This window comes from Crinia signifera, chromosome 6 (genome assembly GCF_055691185.1).
Source record: "Crinia signifera chromosome 6, ASM5569118v1, whole genome shotgun sequence".
NCBI lineage: Eukaryota > Metazoa > Chordata > Amphibia > Anura > Myobatrachidae > Crinia > Crinia signifera.
This window is the reverse complement of record NC_139222.1, coordinates 81,433,305-81,456,834: the sequence shown is the minus strand read 5'-3', so window position 1 is coordinate 81,456,834 and position 23,530 is coordinate 81,433,305.

Genomic DNA, 23,530 nt, shown 5'->3' with positions numbered 1-23,530 from the left:
GGACTGGGGGTAAGCTGATTGTGGCTCTCCCTCTGTGGATGTTTGTCCCGTTGACTCATTTGATGCTGATAACGCTGGTTGCTTGGTAACTTCTACACTCCTTGACTAAGGTCACAGTGGTGACCGAAACGTTGGAGATTGACTTTGAAACCAACAGCAGGTTTTCTATTTTTATTTGCATATCTTTTTCTCAGCATTTAAAAACTGAATAATGTTTATGGAGAGTGCTTTCTTTCTCACTGGCAAGTGAGAAAGCATTGTTGTATGTGTATGTATGTATGTATATATATATATATATATATATATATATATATATATATATATATATATATATATATATATATATATATATAATTATAGGCAATGGCTGTCAAGTCTTCAAACAAGTCCATTAAAAACATTATGGGAAATGTAATAGGATTCAGAAAGTGAGAGATTTGGTAAGACATCTCCAGGTTTGTTTTTTTTAAAGCGGCAATCATTTACACGGCAAAAAATTTTGAAGTGTTAAAATGATTGCCGATTTAAAAAATTAAAAAAAACTTTCTTACCAAGTCTCTCCTTTTCTGAACCTCTCATTCTATTAAATTTCACCCATTGTTTTTTAAATGTCACATTTTACAAAACATTTTATTTGAGCAATATTTAACTAAATCCTTTTAAAATGGATAAGATTTGATAATATTCTGATATATCTTGACTGAAAATCTTAATTAACATCAATATGAGTTTAAGTTTGATGCATAATATGGGAATATCTGTGTAATGTAAAACAAGTTTTTTTTTTTTTTTTCCATATAGATACATAACATGAGTGACCCCTACAGGTAACAGAATTCATGCCTATTTATAGATACAGTAGTATCTTAAAGATGTGTAGCTAGAGAAAAGCATACAAGAAGAATATGCAAGGTTACAAGAATGTTTTGGAAAGGGGAAGTTAGTTTAAGTCATTGCTTAAACCATAATGACACAGAGATTGATGACAGATTGCAGCATTGAAGCATGTATGTATACACAGAGATAAAATGAAACATGGTCATACAGCAAAATAAAACAGTATATACTTAATCAGGTGTGGAGATTTCTTCAGGGTAACAATGATCGGCGGCATTAACAGAGTGTAGTACAAAGAAGTGGTTGCATTTGCAGAGATTATGGGGGCGGTTATGCTGAATAGTGATATTTGCAGTAAGACTTCCCATGAGGAACATGTTCTGCACACTGCACAGTAAATCACAGTCACACACACACATATCTACAGTATGATGACTCACAGATGCAAGGGCACACACATGCAGTGAGGTAACGGTGGCCAGCATGCAGGCTTCACAGTAAAGGAGTAGAGAAAAGGACAGCTCTATACATAAATAAACATTTATACTTAATGCTATTACCAATACTGTGTGTTTTAATGGAATAATCAAACAAAAGTATATATGAAAATAAACATACGAACAATTAATAAATTTGGAATAATTAAATAAAAGAAAGTGGTGACTGATGTTTTAAGTCCATACCGCACATTGAGAAGGCTCCCGAGAGGAGCGAAACGCGTTGGTTGACTACTTGTAGAAGACTCATCTTTTCCAACTTAGCCACACCAATTCTTCCATCCGAGTGACCGGACCAGCCTCTGAAGATACAAGTGCTGTTCTCATCCTGGGAAACCATTCTTCCCAAAGGACCCCATTCCCAACCTTGGCTACAGTTCAGCAGGAGGTTTCTGCATCTTCCATCAAGCCTCTTTGTTGGGGAAATACTATACAAGCACTACAGCAGATAAACCAGTGAGGCCAAATAGGAACAGACTCAAACAAACAACCAAACCCAGCTGGGTTTTTCTTCCATTAAATGTGATACCGTATGGACCTAAAAGATCAGTTGCCACTTTTTTTAATATCATTCTTTATTATTTATTAATTGTTCATATTAACTTTGGTATATATACACATATATATATATATATATATATATATATATATATATATATATATATAATTTATTTACTTTGATTATTCCATTAAAACACACAGTATTGGTACTAGCATTATGTAGAAATGTTTATTTATGTATAGTGCAGACATCCTTTTCTCCTTGCATTTCTGTTAGGGAGTGACACCCCCTATTTCTGTACTGCAGCATGCCAGAACAGCTCTATATCCTGCACCTCTACCAGATAACTTGTTATCAGTCCTTTCCTCCACAGTAAGGAGTAGCACTAATGCACCCTCTTCTCAATAAATACTATGAGTAAGTAACATTCCATAGGAGTATGTCAATAAAGTTTGCAAGTACAGTATTATGCATTTCACAGGTCAGTTCAGTTACAGAAACATAATGATAATAAAAGTAACAGTATTTTTAATGCGTCAGCAATGCTGTAGTAGCCAGCACATTTCTATTTGTTGAACTGGAACAGTCCCATATGGTTAAATATACTTTTCTATATACATACAGCACAGGGTTTGTGGATAAATGACAATATTAAACACCCTTCATTACATTTGCCCAGTATAAAAGACCAACACAAGGGGAGTTCTGGTCACAGCCGAGTGTCACCCGCCAAGGGGTGACATCGGAGTGCCGACTGCTTATCTAAGGTAGGGATGTCACTGGATTGCCACATCACTGCTCACTACAATGACTCAGACTCCAGGACTTATTATTTGTGTCTCCCAGGGGCCCAAATTTATTTTTTCTTTAAAGCGATGTCACAGTAATATTACCTGGAAGCAGGGGTTAAAGTGAGGGGGAACGGGGTGGAACTGAGTTCCACCACCTCTAATGAGGTGGAACATTTTAACCTCCACATTGGCCCTGCACAGTAATGCTTACAGAAAAGCATTCTAGTTTGCAGGGGGATGCCATAAACCCTACCACTGGCCCTGTTTCTGCCTAATGGGGGGAGGGGGTGTAATTAGGAGGCATAGAGAAATGAGTTCCCCCACCTCTGCATTACCACTTTATGCCCTGCCCAGTAGGATCACCTGGAGCTATTCAATTGTCCTTATTGCTGTTCAGGAGAGGCCAATTCTTGTGTGGCTTAAACTGGATGTTAAGTCAGGAAGACCAGCATTGTTTGACTTACTGTAAGTGCCTGCCACAATGCTGTTTGAGCCACTAGTTTAATGAGCTCTCTGCTTGTACATCAGGAAGGGTGCACATAGACGTCTTCTAGACAGGCATAACACAAAGATCATTTGAATAGCTCCTGTACAGTATCTCCTGCCCAGCACTATTAACACTGTACAGAACTGAATCCACACCAGCATATAAGAAGAAGCCTGATATCATTTATTAAAGTGGTTGTTGCCATGGAAATAGTTACCAAAAAACTGTAACAAAAATGTTTGGGGCTCTGCGCATGTGCATGTTATGTTATGCGCATGTGTAGGTCCCCTTTGTGAAAGACTTCAGCGGCTTGCGTAGTTGCCAAGCTGTTTGATAGGATCGGGGTGGCCCAGGGGCAGACGACGGCAGGGACTGTGATCATCCATGAAAACGCTGGGCGTTCCCTTGCATCACAGGACATCAGCCGCCCGCCCCGTATACTGTATGTCCCAGCAGACACAAATAAAAGTCAGTTTCCACTTTCCACTGACTTTTATTTGCAAAGGCAACCATCAAATGATTTCTCCTGCTGCAGAAACATCATAGGGGATGTGTCTACATTACACATCCCCTAGCATGTTAAAGATTGGAATCGTCGGTGTCAGGGGGATCAGATGGGCAGCGGGCACCTTCTCTGGTGCTGGGTCAGCTTACCGAGCCAACCAGAATAACCCCTTTAATGTAGGAAATCCGCACCGATCAGAATAAGGCCCTATGTTCTCCACCTTTTTATGGTGGGCCCCGTATTGGGAAAAAAAAGGCCCATTCTGTGTACTTTGAGTCTTTTTTTGGGGTATCTTTTTGTTTTATTTTCAGCAAATCTGTTCGGCTCATTTTATTTACCTTTTCTTTGGATTCCTGGAGCCTATTATATGTATAACCTTTTTGAAGAAATCTTTGATCTATATCAGTCATTTGTTGTTCTAGTACTTCTGATTTTGTACAGTTCCTTTTTAACCTCATATATTGTCCTATTGGGATACTGTTTAACCATCTCTGGTGATGTTCACTGTTAATTTCGATATACGAGTTGGAATCTGTCTCTTTCCTATAGGTCTTTGTATGAATGGTCCCAAGATCAATATAAATTTTTAAATCCAAAAAAAAACAATTCAGATTTGCTGATGTTAAAAGTGAGTTTTATATTAAAATCATTTGAGTTTAAAATTTCACAAAATTCATTTAAAAAACTTTCCTCACCCCTCCATATAAATAAAACATCATCAATAAAACGCCACCAGGCTACCAGGTTCACCCCTCCGCCAACCTGTCATTCTTTTAGATGACCCAATTTTAGGTAAAGTGATGCCTCCGAAGCCAAATTTTATATACAGGAGAGCTCCTTCGCTAAAAAATATTCTGTTAAGAAGTGCATTGGTTGAAAAAATTGGGGGAAGTGATAGAAACAAAGGATTCCACCGCTGTGGATCATGTCTCATGTGCAAAACTACTAACAAAAATGGCTATGAGAAAAAGACCACTTCATTTGAAATCAACGGTAAAAAACACAAAATCAATCAGTTTATTACATGCCATTCTAGGAATGTAATTTACCTGCTCGAATGCGAGTGTAATATGATTTATATAGGAAAAACCACAAGAAACCTCAAATTAAGATTGTCCGAGCATGTATATAATATAAGAAAAGGATGCATGACTCATCCATTGTCTGATCACTTCACCAAACAACATAACAAATGTGAAGGAGCAATCAAGAGATTCCTGGGAATACAAGTGACCTGTAATTGGAAGACCAGGGCTCTCGAGATCAGACTAGCTAAAAATGAGATGAAATGGATTTTTACTTTAGATACTTTGTGCCCAAATGGTCTTAATGCTGATTTTGAATTGAAGTGGTTTTTAGAATAAATTAATATCAGTGTTTTTATCCTTCTTTTATTATTTATGCTTTTATGATAATCATTTTAAGAGATTTCATGTCTAATTCTGTTTTATTTATTATATATTTTTTATATGTACCTACGATGACTACAAAAAGGAATAATGAAGCAATGAGGTTGGCTCTCCCGGTAATTAGGGATGGACAATGCAGGAATGAAGTACTGCACAGACCGGTAATATGAGGAGAGCCACCCCGGAAAGAGAAATATTCCTGTCATGTGCCCTTAAATTTTCCCTTAAGAAAAATGGCGGACGGAGATGAAAGAAAAGAAGCAAATCCCCAAGACGCCCCCACCGAATACCACACACAGAGATGAAATGATGCGAATGGAAATAGAGGCGCTACAACAAAGAATAAGAGAGTGTATAAAAATTGTGTATTAACATCAATAGCTGCCTCCGGCTCATGAAACTACTGTGCATCGAGTGGAACGCAAACCGGAAGTGTCGTGTGGAATGCACGGCACTTCCGGAAAGCGTAATATGCGGAAGTAACACCAGAATCCACTCCCTGACGCTTTACATCGCATCAGGCCAGGTGGAGCGCAAACCGGAAGTGCAATTTAGGAAGTAGGTATAAATAAGCCTCATAATCAATATGTGTTCATACCCAGCTTGAAAAAGGAGACCGGCGTGTCTCCGAAACGCTTTGCTGACACTGCTTTAAAGGACACAGTATTGATTCTACCCAGTGCAATATTCCATCTGCTTTTTGCACTGCACCTGGACACTTGATTGGGATCGCACCTTCCTTGCACTTGCACTTTCTTGCACTTGCACTTTATTTGAGGACCTCACCCAAAGAACCAAGCCTTCTGCGGTCGTGCCGCAGAGACTTTGTCTGAAGTAAAAGCCCACCGCAGCATCGGTTGATGGTGAGATAAAATTGTATACCTATCCTCGAATATATGAAAATTGTCGATCCAAGTCCGATGTCCACAAGAAATTCATTTGTTTGTATATTGTATCTAATTTATTTGCTTGTTTTTTATTCCAATAAACCTGTTCAAATTTATGGTGGTTTATGATATCTTTTTGAGGGAGTTGCGCCTGGCTACAACAAAATTTGTGTGTTTGAAGTCCAGAAACAGAGCATTGCATCCCTCCTGGAGAGGGTCATTTTGGGAGTTATGCAATAGTATATTAAAGTACAAATATGTGGGTAACCAGCTTTTCTTTAATATTTTGGTGTTACTACAATAGGAGAATTATTGGTGCATTTCTCTTTTTTGTTTACAAAGAGCTCTTAGGTTATTATGATCCTATTTCCTAGCTGATTTCATTAAAATTACCAACTTGTGAAATAATGCCCCCAAAGGATTGAGTTCTGAAAATCTTTTGTAAAACATCTTGAATCGTATGCTTGTCATTGCCATGACATTGGCACGGATCAAACTTTACAAGGACATGTCTTCAGTTCAGATTACATTTATATGGTAATTAGGAGCCAAGACAACAATGTAATCAAACATTTGTAATATATTAATCTAATTAAATAGAGATTGTTGATATTAAATTTATCAATGCATCATTAAAACAATTGTACTTGGTCCTGTGAACTATATCTCATGTGCTCAATACAGAAATCAGGCTCTGCTGTTTGCAGCCATGTGTTTCTATGAAGGTACAGATAGAGCCACCATCAATAGCAGTGCCAGCGCACTGAGACAAACCATCTAGGCTTGCCAATTCCCGGGACATATGAGTGCCTCACATACAGATGTAGCGGGATTCATCTTTGCATTGCGATCGCCATCCCCTGCCCCGCCGCCATCTGTATGCCGGAAGGGGACGCGCGCGCACGACGGTGCTGCCCTCGGTCCGACGGTGCTGCCCTCGGTCGCCCGGTGCCCCGCACCCCCCCACAGTGGCCAGAGGTCCCCCAAGCCCTGTCGAGCGGGAGGCGGACAGTATTGCGTCTGCCTCGCCGCCCCGCCGCCCGGATACTGGGACGCACGCGCGTCTCAGTCAGATAGAGGCGCCGTGTTGCTGGCGGATCGCCAGCAAGGATAAGGTCCGCTACATCTGTACTGGTGTGTCCATTGCCAAGAATGTGGTGTGTGAGTGTCTCACACACATGCGCATCCCTGTCCAGCTGGTGCCCGTTGATTGGCACCAGAGAGACCGCTCCTGATGGGGGTGGCTCTACCTGTGGTGTCAGTAATGTGATTCTACTGGGCAAACTTACAGTACTAAAGCTTCCAAAAATGAAGAGAGTTGGTTTAGCCCATAGCAACCAATCAGACTCTCTCTATCATTTGTCTATTGCATCCTAGAGAATGATGGACTGAAACTTATTGGTTGATACAGACAACATCACCTCTTCTTCATTTTTAGAAGCTTTAGTAAATTTACCCTTTTTATTAAACAGCTGTGGATCCTGGATATCTTCCCAACCAGTGGCATAACAATAGCTTTGCAGACCCCATGGTAGCTTGGAGGTGCTAGGTAAGTTTGGGAGTCAGGTGGTCTGTGGAAGCTATTGCTGCTTTGCTAACGCTCGGTTAGCAAAGCAGCAATAGCTTCCACAGACCACCGTCATTGCCGGGACCAGCAGATCTTCTTGCCTGCCATCGATGCGTTCCATTATAAATACCCCTCACAAAATGGCCACCCCCTAACAGCAGACAGTTATTGAGGATGCTAGAGGAGGTGGGATCCTCCTCTTGCATCTTTAATAACTGTCTGCTATGAGGCAGCAGCCATATTGCAAAGGATCATTTAATTGTATCAGGAGGAGCGCCGGGACTGCAGACAGAAAGATCTACTAGTCCCGGCGGGCCAGCAGTGGAGCAGCAACAGACCAGATGGTGGTGGCAGATGCAGCGGTGGCGTGGGGGCACACATATTCTGTTACAACACTGTTCCCAACTTATTAAACACTAGTTAAGGTTCCCATACATGCTGCTATAAAATCCGCAGGCAGTACAAAAAGTATGTGCAGCATTGTGTCTCATTGAACGCTGCTTATAGTATGGTGTATGGGGACCATAGACCCACTCAAAGCTAGCTTTGAAATCTAGTAGAACGTAGTTTCACTTGCTCTCAACAGATGTCAGTGTTCTGGAGACACACGAACACTAGACATATATACAATACTACCTAAACCTGCTCTAAGCAAAAGCTTCAAAAGTTAGTCTGCTAGATTATGATTGGCTCTGTGTTTCTGTATGTGTGATTGCCTCTGTGTTTCTGTATGTGTAAAGGTGCCCATACACGTACTGATTACCCAGTACTTTTTGTGCTAAAATAGCATAGTTGTGCATGCGATGCGATGCTATTTTAGCACAAAAAGTACCGGGTAATTGGTACGTGTATGGGCACCTTAAGAGATTTGGCTTAACTCACTATCAGCAGTGAGCAGTGTTTCAGTTACACACAGACACTAGACATATATATATAAATATATATATATATAGTGCTGTGGGGACCGGCACTCCCTTGATTCAATATATTATGCAGCGGTGCCTTCCAAGATCAGCGTGACCTGTATACTTGCGGTGTGTGGGCGGCACTCAAAACAGACTCTGCTCCAGAAGTAAGGTTAAAAAGCCTTTAATGCCCAACGGCGTTTCGGGGCAACATACCCCCGTTTTCAAGGACAGACATTTACAAATACCACATAAAACACTTAAATACACATAATGCACATTCCCCCCCCCCCCCCCCCAGAGACGGCGTGGACACGCCTTACTCACCAGTCCACCTCCCGCCGCCATCACTGCTGCCGTCCTCCTTCTAGTGGTGCAACACCTAGCAATTTCCTCCTGCAACTCTCAACCTCTCATAAGTACCGGGTGCCGTTCTGTGCTTCCCCCACTTCCGGGAATGCAGTCATGTGATCAGGCACGTCATAGGTTCATCAGTGAGCCGGGAGTCTAGTTGTCACTAAGCAACCTGACAACAAAATAAAGAAAATACATTACATGCATAATCACAATTAAAAACATGCATTGCATATCCTGGCAGGTGGTTCTGACATGGCTACTTAGCTAAATTGTCATTATTAACATTGGGTGACAACATATCATGCTACAATAGATCATTATTTATACTTATATGCAAATGAACGCTGCATAAAGAACTCATGCACTGCTGTGAGTGGGGATAACTAGAATGCTATGTGTATCCCAGCATTAACCCATAAAGATAAAAATATAGATAAAAATGCAGATGAAAAAAGGAAAATAAATGAAACTAATGAGCATACTATCCTCCGCGAGGTGTCATTATTATCAAAAGAGGGTAATAAACAGATTATATAAATCATTGCAGCCCCAGGTTCTCGTTAAGTCCCCTTGGAGCCACTGTATCCAAAAAATGGATCCAGCGGCTTTCTTTCTGCAATAGTACCTTATTTCTTTCACCGCCCCTGAGATTAGCAGGGACATGGTCTATTATGATAGATTTCATACTTGCTACACTGTGTCCCATTTTTAAACAATATCTAGGGACCAGTTGGTCTGCTTCACGTTGGTTCAGTGCTATATGAATACAAGACCTGTGGGCGGCCATTCGCTCTTTAAAAGTATGTTGGGTCTTGCCCACATAACTTAGGCCGCACGGACAGGTCAATAAATATATAACATACACTAAACTACAAGTAAGAGGGATGTCCAAAGGAACCACCTGTGTTCATAACCCGACAAGTAGTGCACCCCAAACACCGGTAGCACCATTCTTTCTAGTTAAGAAGTGTTCACTCTGTATCTTATCCCAACCTGTGATGTCAAATTTAACCACATTATCTTTGATATTTCTCCCCCTAGTGAAGCTAGGTAGCACCTTAGAATCAAACAGCAGTGGTAAATCAGTGTCAGAGGAAATTATGGGCCAAATTTCTTTGACCTTTTTGGTGTTTCTTATTGAGTGGGTAGAATATCGGTTAACCCAAGGGACCAATTTCTTATTTTGAGGTGTCTGTTCTTTATAAACCAGCAATTTTTCACGCGGAATATCTTTTACTTTCTTTTTGGCTGACTGAAGTTCAGCCATAGGATATGCTCTAAGATGAAATTTAGACATAATGGAATCCAAGGCTGGCTCAACTTTGCTGGGTTCAGAAGTTATTCTTTTTGCCCGCAAAAGCTGTGAATAAGGAAGTCCCTTCCGCAACAAACAGGATGATGGCTTTCGTTGCGAAAAAGGGTATTTCTATCTGTTTTTTTAGTGTACAGAGAAGTAATGAAACGATTATCTTTCACCTCTATTGCCACATCCAAGAATTGGACCGATGTTTTATCGATGTTATGGGTGAATTTGACCACACTAGAGGAGATATTGTGCATCTCTAGGAGATCAATGAGACAATCCTGTTCATCACGCCAAACAATCAACAGATCGTCAATAAATCGTTTGTATACAATCACCTCAGATCTTAGATTCCCATTAATAAAGAACATTCCCGTCTCTGGGGGGGGGGGGGGAATGTGCATTATGTGTATTTAAGTGTTTTATGTGGTATTTGTAAATGTCTGTCCTTGAAAACGGGGGTATGTTCCCCCGAAACGCCGTTGGGCATTAAAGGCTTTTTAACCTTACTTCTGGAGCAGAGTCTGTTTTGAGTGCCGCCCACACACCGCATATATATATATATATATATTTAACATTAGTAATAGTAGGTCTACAGTGTCTAAAGGTCATGTTTATAAAAATCTAAGACATTTAATTTGAATATTTTTATTTGAAGATTAAAAAAAAAAAACTTTTTTAATTAGGATATTTTTATGAAACAAAAATACATGTGTTCTCTATTTCTATTTCCAGAATTGCCTCAGATTTCATGAATGAGGGATTAATTGCTCATCCTATTAAATTCTATGAGGGAGATTAATCACCTGAAAACCATGTAAGGCGATAACATTGAGGCATTGTATGATTTAAGGAGATCATCACACTACAAAGTAATTAAAAATCACTCTTGCAAAAGGGCACATAGGAAACAGTGAGTTACAAATTTATGAAATTAATCTCTTGAGATCTGGGTACTAAAATAATGACCCTTGCCCTTATTTCATTTAATTCATAATTTTTTATACTGTATGTGATAAACAAAATATCAGTTTACCACAATGGACAGTTTTAAAAAAAATTACAAACTATTAAAGAGACTAAAATGACAAAAGGAGAAAATCACATATAATTAGATTTAAGGTACGTACACATGTACAGATTTTCTGTCTGATCAATCTGGTGGGAACAAAAACCTGGAAATGTATTGGAGAAAATGACAATCAAAAAATTGTTCCCAAATACTTGAAACAGACAGTGATCAGTCAGACAAATTGTTTAAATCATTCTGATATAACAAATTTATAAAAGCATATTTTTTTTCTGTTTTCCTGCATTTGGGTGGAAATTTTTTGATTGTCATATGCTCCCATACATTTACAGGTTTTTGTTCCCACCAGATAGATCAGACAGAAAATCTGTACGTGTGTACTCACCTTGATAATTAGTAGGGATAAGCAGGCCTGGATCTCTGAGATCAGAACCCACCCAAACATTGTGATCCAAGGCGGGATCTGAGTTGGCTCGAGAGTTCCTGCCTCATTCCGGACCGAAAATGAGGCAAAACGTCATCATCGTCGGATTCTCGCAGGATCTGGATTCTATAGAAGACACACGTGCACGCCGCCATCTTCACTCCAGCATAGAAGAGGGAATAGTGGGTGGTTGTGCTCTGTGCTGTGCTGAACCAAACTACTGCCATGCTAACATAATATATTCTATTTATTATTATATTTGTTTGCTGCTTCTGTGTGACTAGATTAAGGGCTGCAGGGGCTGCTGTACACAAGTCCAGTGTACAGGGGCTGCAGTGGCCAGTGTACAAGGGGCTGTGTACAGTGTACAGGGGCTGTGTTCAGTGTGATAGGGCCTGTGTCCACAGTGTGACAAGGGTTGTGTCCAGTGTGACAGGGGTTGTGTCCAGTGTGACAGGGGATGTGCCCAGTGTACAGGGGATGTGCCCAGTGTAAAAGGGTGTAGTGGCCAGTGTACAGGGGTTGTGTCCAGTGTGACAGGGGTTGTGTCCAGTGTGACAGGGGTTGTGTCCAGTGTGACAGGGGTTGTGTCCAATGTGACAGGTGTTGTGTCCAATGTGACAGGGGTTGTGTCCAGCGTGACAGGGGTTGTGTCCAGTGTATAGGGGCTGTGTCCAGTGTAACAGGGTGCAGTGTCCAGTGTACAGGGATTGTGTCCAGTGTGACAGTGGTTTTGTCCAGTGTGATGGGTTGTGTCCTATGTACAGGATGCATTGGCCAGTGTGACAGGGGTTGTGTCCAATGTACAGGGGCTGTATCCAGTGTACAGGGTGCATTGGCCAGTGTGACAGTCTAGTGTAACGGTGCTTTGGCCAGTGTTATAGGAGCTGTGTCCAGTGTACAGGGGCTGTGTCCAGGAAAAAAGAAGGTCTGGTGGCGCTGAATATTGTATAGTCCACAGGATGATGTTGTCTCATGAAGTGGAGAAACAAAATGAATAAAACTTGTGTTAGAATGAGAAACACAATTGGAGTGTTAAAAATGAAACACCCAAAAAAGGGGGGATCCGTACCCAGACTCACAGATAGAGGTGTGTGTACACGTGTATCAAGGTATCTTTAGGGGACCACCAATGTGTGTGATCTAGAGACAAATACCGAGTGTGATGGGCTGGTATCCAGAGATTCGTACCGTACTCACTGTATGTACAGGAGCTTGACACATATAAAGGTATCTTTCACTGACACAATAACCGTTTATCCAGGTGAAGTATTTCAAAGGCCAAGATGGGTGCCTACCATACTCACTGTAGGAGTGGATGAAATACACACGTAGCGGTTTCTTTGTGAATGAGGACAGGTCCCCCTATTCTCATTACCTCGTAACGGAGGCGTGTATGTGAAAAGAGGAAGAGGACCAGTCTCAGTAAAAGAACATTTAATGAAGGTAACAACTGAAATGTGGCTTATGGCCAATAACCACATACAGAAGTCCCAATAGAACAATGCATAAAAAATAAATGAGTAAAAAAGAACTCACTCTTCTGCCAACATGTTTCGGCGGACGCAGCCGCCTTTTTCAAGGTAGTGAGTGAGTCACCTGGCAGTGATTAAATAGCATATGGAGGAAGCACATCCGGGTCATATTCAATTAAAATGTAATAGTCAAAAACAAGTGTAATAGTGACTGGATAAGGTCCTAATGGACTTGTTTTGTTCCTTAATGGAACAGCTAAAATAGTGGCATTAAAATAAAAGTGTTAGGTGATATAAAACGCGGGGTATGGTGTAGTGGAACGCTTAATAGCATTCCCACTTCCGCGTTGTGGAACGCATGTAGGTAACCCTAGTCCTAATAGGGGGCGCGTATCACGTGTACGCTCCTTGACACGCAAAGCGGGTACTGCTTCCGCGCTGTGGAACGCACAGCCGGAAGACAGTGCCAGTCTAGATGTCTTCACGCGTCACGTGTGACGTACACATACGCTGAATAGAGTTGCTGCTTCCGCGCTGTGAAACGCACAGCCGGAAGACAATGGGGCTGATTCCAGAACCGTGACACGCAAGGCCGGAAATGGCGATCGTGTCACGGGCTATATAGTCCCATAGTGGGGATAAAAGTGAATATAGGGTACAAAATGTAATGGTATAATGTGCAACAAATTAAAAAGGTTAAAAAGGTACCAGCTTAAGGAGCAATTAACATATATATATTAGTGTGCCAATCAAATGGTTCCCCCTTTAAAGGGGAACAAGGATACCAAATAAATAATCCAGCATCTTATATGTGATTCATCCATTTACAAATCAATATAATGCAACAAAGTATATATACATAGTGCAAAAAAAGTGCAACAAAGTGTATATGCATAATATAAATACATAAGATTACAATGATTTTAATGTTAAAAAATGCATAATTAATACATACATAAAAACATATATATAAAAAAACATATAAAAATGTAATTGATATATAAAAAAGAGAGAATTGCATGAGTATTCAAAACAAAGGGAGGAACTAACTAAAATTACAGAAACCATTTAAGCTCAAAATCATGGTTTAAACCTTCAGGGGATAGGGTGGACAGGTTAAAAATCCACCTCATTTCTCTTTGTGCGAGGCGGACATCTCTATTGTTATGCCGCCATTTATTCTTAACTGCCTCTAATCCCCAAAAACCAGTAATATATTTGGTAGAGCTATTATGTGTTTCTGCAAAATGTAATGAAAAAGGATGTTCTTTAAAACCTCTTTTAATGTTCCTCACATGCTCGGCAAGGCAAACTTTAAGGCTTCTTTTAGTTTTGCCGATATATAATTTATCACATGCGCATCTAATACCATAAATAACATAATTAGTATTACACGTAATAAATTGTTTGGGTTTAATGGTAGAATTTTTAAGCTTAATTTCTGTAAATTTTCTGACCGCTGATGGGCATGCTTTACACATGGCGCAGTCTCCACAGCGGTGAAACGCATTATTACGCGTAGAAATAATGTTCTGTTCCATCAAGGCACTATTAACAAGTTTATCTCTTAAATTCGCAGCGCGTCTATATATAAATTTGGGTTTATTTGGTAAAATATTAACTAAGATGGGATCCTCAAGTAAAAGTTTCCAGTTTTGTTTAAAAATCTGTTCGATAGACCGGTGGTATGCATTATATTGTGTGCTGAAGGCTATAGTATAGTTCTGGGTTTGAGAAGTATCTCCTGTAGGTTTATCTTGGAGTAATTCATCCCTAGACAAGGATCTAGTTTCTTCTAAGGCTCTCTCCAGTAATGGATTGTCATAACCTTTGTTTAAGAACTTATCCTTCATTTTTTTGGCACTAATTTCAAAGTTAGTTGAATTCGAACAGTTGCGTTTTAGACGCACAAATTGTCCTTTGGGGACATTGGATACCCATCTTTTGAGATGGTTACTGGAAGGACATATATAAGAATTGGAGTCGGAGGGCTTGTAGTATACTGTGGTTTCAAGTTTACCATTCTCCACAAAGATCTTCAAATCAAGAAAATTACTAAGAAAATCTACTTTGCTGATGTTAAACGTGAGCTGAATGTTAAAACAATTGCGGTTAAGATACTCCCAGAATTTCTTCAATTCTGCCTCCTGCCCCCTCCACACAAACAAAACATCATCGATATAATGCCACCACTGAACCAGGCTTGCACCCCAGTCATGCCCATGCCATACCATCAGGTTCTCCCATCTGGCCATGAACAGGTTGGCATAACTGGGGGCAAACCTGGTCCCCATGGCGGTGCCCACCTTTTGGACATAAAAACACCCATTAAAATTAAAATAGTTATTGAGCAAGATAAACTCTATCCCCTTTGTCAATAGACAAAGATCAGGCGAAATTGTCGTTTCGGCTAAAGCTACTTCCACAGACTGTAGACCATCCGTATGCCTAATAATGGTATATAGGGATGTGACGTCTGCTGTAATAAGAAAACAGTCATCATCCCATGAAACATTCTTAATTTTGTTAAGAATGTCTTTGGTGTCTTTGAGGTGGGACTTATTTGTAAGCACCATCGGCTGTAGATGATGGTCTATGTAATAGGACAGATTAGCCGTAATGCTATTGGTCCCAGCAACTATGGGGCATCCTGGGGGATAAATGGGATTTTTATGAATCTTTGGCAAGAGATAGAGCACTGGCACAGAATACTCATCTCTTACCAAAAACTCAGCCGTCTCATTATTAAGTGTGCCGGATGTAACAAATCCTTCAATTAACACTCTTAAATTGGATAAGATCCTTTGTGATGGGTCTGTTTTTAATTTCCGATAGGTGACACCGTCGTTGAGTTGGCGTAATGCCTCGGTGGTGTACATGGATTTATTTAAAACAACAACCGCTCCGCCGTTGTCGGACGGCTTTATTATAATATTAGTATTTTCCTGTAAACCCTCGACTGCTTCTCTTTCTATTTGGGTGAGATTGTGTTTGAAAGTGGGTAAATTCTCCTTCAAAGTTTGAAATTCACTATTGACTATTTTTTGGAAAGATTCTATGAAGCAGCCTTTGATGTATTGGGGATTAAATGTAGAAGGTTTCTTAAAAGGATTAATATTTACCTCAGTATCTGAGGGTTCCTTAGTGGCAAAAACTTTTTCAAAGTAATTTTACGGACAAATTTGTTAACGTCCAAATACAGGTCGAAAAAATTGATAGGATTACTTGGGGCATTTTTAAGTCCTTTTTGTAATACCAGTGTTTGTCCCTCAGTAAGCACATGGTCACTAAGATTATAGATCTTATCCTCTGAATTATCAGTAGTGGATTGCGGGAATCTAAGGATTCTCTTCTTTCTATTCCTTTTACGCAATCCTCCTTTTTTGCCCCTTTTAGTTTTCTTCTTCTTTTTATTCTTCTTTCTAACAATATTCTTTTTTATTAATGTAGAACCCACAGATAAAGATGCCGTAGCATTTAATTCGTCCTCCATGTTGGACGATGTCTGTCTAAAAAATTTGGCCTGGTTGTATGTTGATCTAACGTATTAAATCTATTGTAAGAGGCATATCTCCCAACCCAATTTGAATCATGATCTCTCTCGGGCTCCCTATTTCTATATTGTTGTTGTTCTGGAAAAACAGGGTCATTTCTCCTGCTTTCCCAATTTTTGAAACCGTTTCTATGGGTAACTTTTTTCCAGGGTTTGGGTTTAAATTGTTGTTTAGGGGTCCTTTGCGGTAATGGTGTCCTAGGTAGATTAGTTCTAAGGACTTCACTATATAGTGGTCTCTCTATCGGTGGATGTTGATTAAACTGTCTTCTATTATTCGTCCGTTCATTACGCTGAGTTGATTTATTGGGGTTAGGTCGATGTCGTAATACTGGTGGCCCTGGACCGGGTCTCCCAGCAGGAACGACATCTTTTTCTCCCTCCTCTGCGTGCCTATCGTGTTGAAACTTTTTTTGTTTTCTACGCATTAGTTCTTTCTCATTTTTATGGAGTTTGGTTTTAAAAATATTTTTAAGCACTTTATATTCTGCTTGGTTTTTGAAAGGGTCTATAAGTGACTCTAATTTCTTGATATCAGATTCAACATCCTCCATTTCAGATTTCTTTCATGGATAATTAATTCCATTAAAGAAATAGAACATGTATTGAGGATTTTATCCCATCTTTGTACAAACATCTCGGAAGGGTTGTTAAAGGATGCTTTTTTTAAATTTGAAGGCCTTTAGGTATTAATTGTACTGATAAGTACTTTTCTAGAGTGGTGATCTCCCACCAAAGGCGGCTTTCTTTTAGAAGAGTTTTCTCTAATCTCAACATAACATTATCTAGTGTGTCGTCAAGTATCTCGATATCATCAATTTTATCTAGTGAAAAAACAGTATTGATGTGCTGTTGACGTGTATTCGTGGGCTGTGTCCAGTTTAACAGGGTGCAGTGGCCAGTGTACAGGTTTGTGTCGAGTGTGACAGGGGTTGTGTCCAGTGTGACAGGGGCTGTGTACAGGGACTGTGTACAGGGACTGTGTACAGGGTGCATTGGCCAATGTGACAGGGGTTGTGTCTATTGTACAGCAGGGGCAAACGCAGGATTTTCAGAAGGGGGTTTCCATAGGGGCGGAGCAAAGCACATAGATGGACACTTAGGTGACCCAGTATATGCTTTGATGTCCCGCGGGTGGTAGGGGGTATATCAACCGCTCAGCATGTAGGGCCTGGATCAGTAATTTCCACTAGATAACCCTTTACTGCACAGATGGTGGGAGATGAGGTGGGAGAAGGGGGGATTGGGCTGAATGAAGGGGCCCTGATACATAACTTCCAGGGCGGTAGAGGCAGAGGAGGGTTGTATAGTGGAGTGGGCTTATTATTCATTATGTTGTGGTAAGAGGACAGCTTGCGTGACTGCAGATATCTCCAGTTCCCGCAAATAGATTTCTTGGATTTTAATGGAATTAAAAACTAGAGAAACCAACCTACCAAATGGTATTGGGAACTAGGGGATCATATTTCAGGAGGCAGAGCAATCTGCCAATGAGTATATAAAACTACATACCAGGTGTGTGGAGCTGGAGCAGAAACCAGCTGCTGGAAGGCTGATATCTCTGGTTCTGGGAACAGTAGAGACAAGCTTCTAGTGTTCTTCAAAGGGGGAGAGTCCCAGATTTTGGAAGATACCCTCAGAAAAACACTACGTCAGACAGAACCTGAAATATCTGACTGGGAAGAGCAATTAACAGGCTTGGATGGGGACCACTGCTTTGAAGTCAGATATCTCCAGTTCCCAAGGTCCGATTTTAAAAATTCTTGTACTCTTGGAAAGAGGGGACCCTCAGCTTTCAGCCTAGAGTCCTTAGACTCCTTGGGGGATTTCTGGGTACTCAGAAACCCCCCTGCGTGTGCTACTGTACAGGGTGCATTGGCCAGTGTGACAGGCTGTGTCCAGTGTGACAGGGGCTGTGTCAAGTGTACAGGGTGCATTGGCCATGTAACAGGGGCTGTGTCCAGTGTGACAGGGGCTGTGTCCATTGTACAGGGTGCATTTGCCAGTGTAACAGAGTAACAGGGGCTGTGGCCAGTGTAACAGGGGCTGCTGTATCAAGTGTTAGTGTCCAATCTGTATTACAGTGTCAAGTGACAGTCTAAAAATAAAATAAAAGTAATACATAAAATAAAAACACATTTTTGGAGGATGATTGAGGAGGAAAGGAGGAAAAAGTGTGAGATCAGCAACCAGATAGAAGTGCTGAAGCTGCTACTACCAGTCAAGACAAGGCTTATGGTCAAAGGCCTAAATGCCATGTAAAATCAAAGCAGAAATGTAATTTTACAATGGTCCATAAAAATCAAAACATTTAAAGTTACCTGCAGAGAAACATAAAATTGGCAATATGCCATTCGCCACACGCAGTGGCAAGGAAAGGCTAAAGCCTTGGCCTTTTTTTTATGACTGATGGTACAGCATCTCAGGATGATGGTAGCCCTTCTGGTAGTACAATCAAAAAAGGAAACTTGTTAAGAAGACAAAGGCGAGTTCACAAATGTCACAAATCCCAGAGGTGTGTCCGCGTATGCCTTATGTGAGCCAGACCTTTCAAATACTGTATTTCAAGACAAGGTTTAATTCACCATTTGCATGCCCTCTGCAAGTGTGTGGAAGAGCATCCCCAGTCAAGATGCTGACCTGGTTATTGAGGATGCTTCTGAGGACTTGGATGAGGATGTGGATGATGACGATGTTGAGGATGATGTTGTTTGTGTAAAGGCACCGGCCAACAATTGTTGTCCGTGGGAAGAAAAAGCCCATTCTCATGCCAGGGCAAAAGACCAAAAGCACCCAAATAGGCACGTCAGACTGTCCATTGTGTTATTGGCAAGAAAAAAGGCAATGTGGCGGCCTTTGCACAAACTGTCTTTGCTTTATTTAAGTTGCCCACCCTCCAATGTATATTCTGAGAGAGTCGTCAGCACAGCTGGGAACCTTGTTAGCGATCGGTGTAGGAGCTTACTTCCACAAAACATGGAGAAGATGATGTTCATAAAAATGAATTTCAAATTCCACCAACGGGACCTCCTTCACCAGCAATTATGTCCTCCTAATACACACAGTCCTGTATTGGTTGATTCCAGCGAAGACAAATTAATTTGTGTAAAGAAGAGAATGGGGTGAGGAATCGGATGCTTAGGATGACATCTTTTAAAGCCAGTTTGTGCACTGCCCATTGCCAGCTTGATTTCTGGGGGCCCAAACAAACCAATAATTTTAGCCACATGTGACAGTCCCTGTCGCTGAAATGATTGGTTTGTTAAACTGTGCATGTGTAAGGAAGTACTGAGTGTGTGGACCCTGATTGCAGTGAATCAACGGTCCTGCTGGCCTCCTGCGTGCTAAGACTTCATCAAAAACAGCAAAGTTTGTGGTGCCAAATTTGGTCTGGCCCAAGAACAGTGCTTCCTGTTCTTGAGTGGAAACAAGGTGGCCCACAGGAAGTAGAAAGCACTGCAAGATGGGGTGAACAGGCGTACACACTGAGCCTAACCAGATCGACCTTTCCACCTTCATTGCATGAGCAGCAGTCGTACAATTTGCCACCATACAGACCAGGCAATCTTACACTATCTTTTGGCAGCTATTTTTAGCACACCAATCAGTATACAAACAGTATTAAGCTGCAAATACGGTGATACTTGTATTTGAACTGTGGCTTAATATGCATGGCATCCTTTCTGTACCCATTTAGACATTCAAGCATCTACTGTTCAGCTTGTCTGGCCACAGATATCGGGAATAAACGGATGTTAAATTCCCTCAATCTGTCTGTAAAGCATACAGACCAGACTACTCAGCAATAAAATCCTCAGGGTGTCACAATAGTTCCAGTCAGAATTACTCAATACTGACATCAGTGGCAACTAGGGTGCACCATCAATGAGGTTACAAACACCATTTTTATAAACAACAGCTGTCATCCAAGGTAACCTACACCACACCTCAGGTGACATTAACACAACCACAATTATCCTCCCACATTTCCGGGAAAGGGTCAGCGTTCCTTTGCTCTCTCATCCACCATTGGATACTATCAGTAGATGGTGGACAGCAGAAGTCAGGGTCCGCATTTTTGACCTGAACCCAACTGTCTATGCCAACCCCTTTTTCAGTGCTCTCTCATCAGCCACGTCAAATTTGACCCCCCTGCAATGCAGGAAAGCAACAGGGTGAGCCACTGATGACGCCTCTGAAAGCAGAAGCACCCTGTTTCCCTTGGGCTACAATGCTGGTGCCCTCTCATCCTGCCAATATTACTACCACACATCACTGGAACGCCTGAACCCGTCTCGATCTCAGCAGCTAAGCAGTGACTGGCCGGGCTAGTACCTGTGGGAAGACCCACTGGGAATACCCAGTGTTGTAATTATCAGGTAAGCAGAAGATCACCTTCTGGACCCAACCCAAGCTCTCTATATTTTCTAATCTTTCCACCCCTCCTTCCTTTTCTCATATTTTGCATTTTGATATACCACCACCTCAACACGACGGAGGTCACACCATTGTATATTTGAATCTTAATTATTGCTTTTGATGTGTGTCAAGCATCCTTAACCCAATACCTGCATCAACTACACTGTGCATTTGTGCCAATTGAACAAATTATGTTTACTGACAGGTGTTGATTCCACAGGTATTCTGTAATTTTTTCTAATCATTGCGCTGACAAGGACCCTCACTTGGCAATTAGCCCTGAAACTTATTTATTATCTTATCATCTCCTCTCTTTTAGCAATAATCATATTAAAAGTTAAGTTTTATTTCACTCATCAACCACTGTATCACTTACTCATTATTTTTCAAGTGTGCCCCAAAAAACCTCACGCATGTTCTCTTGTAGTCATCTTCGTGACCCACCCCTTTTCAGTTTAATCACTGGACATCCTTTTGGGAGCACCACCAACCAAACACTGCTATTGACTTAGAAAGAAAGCAGTAACTATGTTGGTTATCTAGATTATAAATCTTCAATTTTCAATTGATCACACTAATATAACCAGTGCCAATCCCCCTCGCTATTCTACCTACCCCATGGGTACAACAATGCACATATGAGGACTAGGAAATGTCCCGGAACTGCACTATGGGTGCAATAATCCACAGATGGAATAACAATAATAACACGGTATACCCCTACTAGGAGAGGGAAACCCCCTAGGCAGGCAAAGCCTGGCCCTCCTGTGCAGGTAACTGCAACAATACACAGATGGAAGGAACAAAGAGAATATAAAGATAAAGAAATCCCTGACTTATCTGCAATAAGAGACCCGGCTGCTCTAGCAAGGAACACTGCAGAAAATGACAGGTACCAAGGGGCTGGAGCAAGCTGGAACCAGGAACACGCTGGCACAGTACTGTGGACATTATAACCAGCATCAGAAAGCTGGTCTGGCCAGGTTTTATTCAAAATACCTACCATGTTAATTAGTGGTGTCAGTGGCCTCCTGCAGGCAGGATCACAGAAGCTCAGGGCGTTACCTAGCAATGTCCCAATGCTTACTAGCAGAGCTGGACCGGAAGATGGTTGCCGCCAGGAGGAGGAGAGACACTGGGGCGTTAACAAGCTAGGCCAGATGAAGATGGCCACCACCAACCTCTGACTCCGAGCCCGGGCACCATGAGTGCTGCCGGAGCTTGGGGAAAGAGGGAGGAGGTGGCGGTGGCCACATGGCCGCATAACAGTACCCCCCTTGAGGTGGGGTCCATTGACCCCTAGAACCTGGTTTCACCAGGTACTCCTTAAAGAACCTTTTCTTTAAAGAAGAGGCGTGAAGTCTGTTATTATGAATACAAGCTGTGTCCTCTGGCCCATACCCCTTCCAGTGGATGAGAAATAACAATTGCTTGTGAACAAACTTGGAGTCCAAAATTCTATCCACAATGAACTCTTTATGGCCCTGAACCAAAACCAGCACTGGCCTCCGAAGCCTATGTTGAAGCGCAGGCTTGAGCAAAGAACAATAAAAAGTATTATGAACTCTCAGAGTCCTAGGAAGCTGAATCCGGAACGCCACTGGGTTAATTTGCTTAAGAATTTTGAATGGCCCAATAAAGCAGGGACCCAGCTTCTGTGAAGACTGATAAAGCTTAATAATTCCTCATAGTAAGCACCTGTTTTTTCTCAAACTTAATGGACTTGGATTGAGGTTTTACTTGAGAATCAAGATTTAGCCCCAGCGGCATCTTTCCTGGTTCATGGTTACAAGTCCGGAAAAACAATTTCTACAATTGTTTAATGGGACACCACCACCTGCTTAATTTCTGGATAAAAGGATTTCACTATTGTGAGGATGCCTCTGTGATCGAGGACTGCTAATACCCTCCAGCGTTACCACAAATCTTGCAAGGTACATGGACTCCTTTAAGTTACACACTACTGAGTACGGATCACCAGGGACCTTACAATTCTCTAATTACGGAGCAAAAGAAGAACCAGTGGGACTCCAAATGAATAAGTATAAAACCTCTCCGGTCCTTAAATATCACTGTATATTAATTATTTTTTTTGTTTTATTGTTGATTGCACTTGCTGCTAGATTAATAATATTTTAACATTAAGTACACGTTTAATAAATATTGATTATTGTAATCAAATATTGATTATTGTAATTTATTACAATAATCCATATTAGTGAGCACTCCACCATTTCTTTTTCTATATCATCTGGTATACCTCTATCTGGCCTTTTTGATGTTCTTACAAAATTTTTTAAAGAACAGTTTGGGCCGATCCAAATGATAGCATTGAGTTTGACCATGCTCATTGAGCATTAAACCCTAAGGGCCTGGCTTCAGAGTGACTGAGAGACATAATTTGTCATTTATAATTTTACAACAGGCTTGTTGATACAAAGAAATTGACTTTATCCACATTTTTCAATATCATTCATGGCACAAGTTACAACAAAGACTTATGCTTCGGCCCCTGACTGAGGAACTGCGGAGGAAGAATATAAAGTTTAGATTAGAAATCAGGTCTCTGTGGAAGGCATGGT